A 5593-nucleotide genomic window follows, 5' to 3' on the forward strand; every position below is an offset into this window, starting at 1 on the left:
TAGGTACCTATTATACCAAGAAATACCAACATCATTCGTCAAGATGAAAATTTTTTCTAAAATTGTATTAAAAAATTATCATTATAAATTAAGTCTGTTACAATTTACAGTAGGAAGGTTTTAGTGTATTACTATGGTCTATGATAAACAACAATAGTTATTATGAATTCAGTCTTATTATACAATTTACAGTAGGTATTTCTATGATAAACAATAAAAACCTAACCAATAAGACCGCATTGTTTTAACCGCGTGCTCTAAAAATTTGACTTATTTTAGTTTTTTTCTATTTATATATAATAACATTATATTTGTGAGTAAAAAAGTTTGAAAATTCAATACTTACAAGGTTCTAATGATTTGCTTATACAGCAAATAAAAAATATTGAAAATATGCTTAATAATAAATATTTTTATATACCTAAGTATAAAGTATAAACTTTTTAAGTTAAAATTTTTACGAAATTAGATAGGTGCTCAAACAAAAAACCATCTTTAATAAGTAGGTAGGTGCGATGTCAGTATTACATAAAACATTATGCCTACGTTGGGACATGAGGCTATTTGTTAATAATTTAACTGTGTTAAAAATTAAAACTACATTTTATAAAGAAAAATAAGCACACATTATTACACTATTACCTATTTATAATTGGTATAAAGTGACATATGAAAGTCATGTGTAATGTGATTTATAAATGTATAGGCAAGGTAGGCATGTGAATATTACTAGACCTAGGTAATGGTTATTAATGTAGTTTAATTTTTTAAATATCATTATTTTTTATAAGTAAAGTAAAGTAAAATAGAGTTATAACTTATAACTTATAAATATGGCCGGGTTGTTGATAACTTTTGCATATTTTTTTTTGAACATTATAGACTTTGCTTTCCAGGCTTAAAATGTGTTTCAAATTTCAATACCTAACATACGATTCTACAGAGTGTAACAGGAAGACGTTTTGACAAATGACTAATGACTTGACAAATGTTCGAATCAATATTTTTTAATTTTAATTTTTTTATATATATTTTACAGACGCTTACGCTACATTGTATCACCTACAATTTTCATATATTAATGCTGAAATTAAAAATTTAAATCTGATATACATCTTTGTTGACAAATTCAAAGAAGCAAATTTTTAAATCTGTTTTTTAAACATAAATGTAGTTTATTTTTTAAAATATCATTATTTTTGATAAGTAAACTCAGTAAAGTATTTGGGTATTTACGACGGGGTACGATGCAGAAATGCGGTTTGGTTTGTGAGCAAACAATTTATATCGGTAAATGTAATGATAATGTATAATATTGAACACTTTGCCTATACAGTATGTCGGTGCAGCACTTTATGCTTGCCCAAAATGCAGGTAGGTACGTATAATTATACAATATACTTAATATTATAGTATTATTTATATTTATATTTTATATAGTATGTATATTTATGTAGTCCTTAAAAATAAAGATCGACATTTGAACAGCACCAACTTTGAATTTGAAACTAAACTATAAAAAATAATATCTGTGTAATTTGATAACGATAGTATAACCCTAAGACGTGGCTCAAAAGGGTTGAATTTTTATTTTAAGAGGGTGTATTTTTGTTTTTTTTTCATTAACCTCCAAAATTATTGTAACTTATAAAAAAGTGAAAAATACATTATATTTTGTAGACAATGAATTTATTAAAAAAATACAAATATTGGAGAAAAGTTTTAGATCTTAAGTGGTATATTATTGAAATTAGAACTTATTGTCTAAAATATTTAATTGTATTCAATCATCAAATTTGTTTTGAAAGTGTATGTCGGTTCGCATCTGGATACTTACGCTGATAGTTATAAACTGTTCAGATATTCCTTTTTGATAGTTGACATTTTTGTACCATTATTCTGGATTTTGGTTAAAGAAATCTGTAGTAATGTTAAACTTACCAAAAAATTTCATCGATGAACTGTTAATGGAATCAGAAATTTGTGAATTTTTTAGCAATGTTAAATTATTTATCGGAGAATTAATTTAACGTTTAATAATATTTTAAACTGCAGTTATGTACCTATTTTGCCTATACAATCCGCCGCGCCAGTGCAACATTTTATGCTTGCACAAAATACAGGTACCTATGGTGGTGAAGGTACCTAAGTACAGGTAATGTACAATAATATAATATAATGATGTTATTTATATTTTGTATAGCTACAACTCAACATTTTCAGTATTTACAACAATTTTTAGCGTAAAATATACACCTAGATTGTAGTTAGATATTAAATATTTTACAACAATTATCATATATTTCATTTTATTTTTGATTATAATACAATAATAAACTTGAATTAAATAGATTGTCAATTGTTATTAAGACTTACTTACTGTTAGATCCAAGGGGACCGTAAAGTCTAGAACAAAGATTCAAAATTCGCTTCTAAAAACGTACTTTATTCTGTACTTTTTCAAAAGCGGTTTATCAGTATTGCATATGAGTTGTTACATCATCCCGCGTAGGTATAATATATTATTAAAAGATATGTTTTACTATGCATCATTATAATTTGTACAGTTTATAATAAGCATTCCTAAATATTCGTAGGTATATACTATATGTGTTCACGGAAACAGGGATCATATCTTTATGACTATATATAATATAGTTTATATATTCTATATATTTTGAGCATGCGCATCACAGACTATATTTTTTAACGGGAATATCTATTTAAATATCATGTACCGTAAAGTTTTTATTTATATCTTTAAATACTATGTAATAAATTGTATTGCTACTATTCATTATATGGGTTATGTTTTAATTTTTAGACATTTGGGTCGAATATTTTGTTATTATATTGACCATAATTATACATTAGCTGCGGTTGATGCAATCGTACGGAAATAAATAAAATGCAGCACAAAATTTATTGGAAAACAGATAGGTACTTACCTACCTACCCGAAGGAACAATACATGTCTGTTCGTGTCCTGCAGTTGGCAAAATATTGATATAGTAAGTACTAAATTAACGGATTACATAATAATATAATGTATATGTTTGATATTAAAATAAAGTAGGTTGTGATAAAAAAAATAATTAATAAATACAATTCAAACATACCTTGATTTAGAAATTCTGGAGTACCTAATCAAAGAACCAATTAAATTTGAACTGGATTTTTTTAGGGGTTCGAGGGAGTATGATATGAATAGTGCATAGTTTCCATCTAAAGTCATAATTGTGTAAATAACAACAATTGTTTAGGTACTAAATCTATTTACCTATTGCACATAGATTCCATTTTTGATACACGTACATAGTAACAAAGTGTATACGTATAGTGTTGTGTATACAGTACAAAAGCCCGACTGCAGATTAGTCGAAAATATAAATTATTGTTCATATATTATTGACTGATTTTATCAAGGTTCAAGACAGCTATTACTTTTATCACTCCGATATGGGAAAAACTATGATTCATAAATAGTCTGCAGTACCTACCTACGATATAGTTAACAAAAATAAGTTTATACACCGTGTTTCAAAAATGTCATAATATATTGTAAAATTGCATTGTATTTAATTTATTATAAAAATAATATAATGATAATATTAGTTAATTTTTTTTTCATTTTATTAATATTATATAACAATTATTATTATTATTATAATTGTTTTAAAATATTCGTAATATGATAAAAAATTAATAATCATTGTTTTTTAAAAAAATTATAAATAGGTAACAATTTTAAAATTATAAAAACAATACTATAAATTATTATAACTAGCCAATAGGTAATAATAAAATTATAATTTATAATGGAAATAAAAAATAATACTAGTTGGTTGGTAAAAAAAAATCGTGGTCCACATTGCCCGTAACATATGACACATGTAAAAAAATGACTAAAATACTATAACTAAACAAATTATAGTAAATATAATATTTAATAGGTAAAATAAATAAAATGATTTACTTATTATTATGACTATACAAATATAGTTATTTTATTTGTAATGTTTACTTATTCTATATTTTATAGTTAACTGCACAGTTTTTAATGTTTGAATTAACTAAAAAATATAGTAAAAATAACTATAAAATTAAGTATTAAGTATGATATGATATTATTATATCATTGAATTCAAATTTAATACCATCCATCATACAGTACCTACATTATACAGTACACACTTGTAACCTACTGTACAGCAGAGTGACATCCACTTACCTACCTTTTTAAACGTGATTTAAATTTTTTAATTACCACCTAGAAAATTTAGAAAACAGACATACTTAAAGTAATATCATATTATTGAGAAATACAGAAAATGAGAAAACTTAACTTTACAAAAAAAAAAGGTCAAGGGGTGATCTACCCCCCCCCCCTGTAAATACACCACTGACATGAATGAAAGATAAAATAATTTATGTACAACAATAATACAACTTGAAATGGCATAATAATGTTAATGTTATATAAGTATTTAGCAGTAGGTAGGTAACCAAACCACTCGTTCGCAGTTCTGTATCTTATTTAAATTTGAATTACAGAAATAAACTAATAAAATTCAATATTTATAAAACAAGCAGCGTATTTCAAAAATATAAATAACTGTTAACATAGGTTTGCCATTAATTTCTATTATAACGTTTTGAAGCCCTGTAATTTTAACTACAAAATTATTTGCAAATGTACGTAATTTTAACGAATTGCTTGAAAAAATATAATTCTGCCTAAGTATCTTTAATGTTGTCGAGTTGCTATTATTACAACTTTCAAACTTTTTGACCTAACGAATAGGTTTTATTATCATTTATCATTTATTGAAAAAATTCACATGTCAATATTTAATATATCTCAAATAATAACTCAAAATGTTTTTAAAACGCAAGACGTACGTAAAAGTGTAAAACTATCATTATAATTAAAATTATACTATTATCATATTTATAAAACATTCATAAAAATTAATATTTGGTAAAAATATAGTAAATATATAATTGATAAAGTATCAACAGTTATTTGTTATTGAATTACGATTACCTACAATAAAATAAAAACATCGTTCTATGAGGAATCCGAAATCGCTTATTTACGGGTGAATCCAATGTCTGTTCAGATATTCCTTTTTGATAGTTGACATTTTTGTACCATTATTCTGGATTTTGGTTAAAGAAATCTGTAGTAATGTTAAACTTATTAAAAAATTTCATCGATGAACTGTTAATGAAATCAGAAATTTGTGAACTTTTTAGCAATGTTAAATTATTTATCGGAGAATTAATATAACGTTTAATAATATTTTAAACTGCAGTTATGTACCTATTTTGCCTATACAATACGCCGCGCCAGTGCAACATTTTATGCTTGCACAAAATACAGGTATCTATGGTGGTGAAGGTACCTAAGTACAGGTAATGTACAATAATATAATATAATGATGTTATTTATATTTTGTATAGCTACAACTCAACATTTTCAGTATTTACAACAATTTTTAGCGTAAAATATACACCTAGATTATAGTTAGATAATATTTTACAACAATTATCATATATTTCATTTTATTGTTAAGATTTAAAATTTTAA

This window comes from Acyrthosiphon pisum, unplaced genomic scaffold, assembly GCF_005508785.2.
Source record: "Acyrthosiphon pisum isolate AL4f unplaced genomic scaffold, pea_aphid_22Mar2018_4r6ur Scaffold_21504;HRSCAF=24140, whole genome shotgun sequence".
NCBI classification, from domain to species: Eukaryota; Metazoa; Arthropoda; class Insecta; order Hemiptera; family Aphididae; genus Acyrthosiphon; species Acyrthosiphon pisum.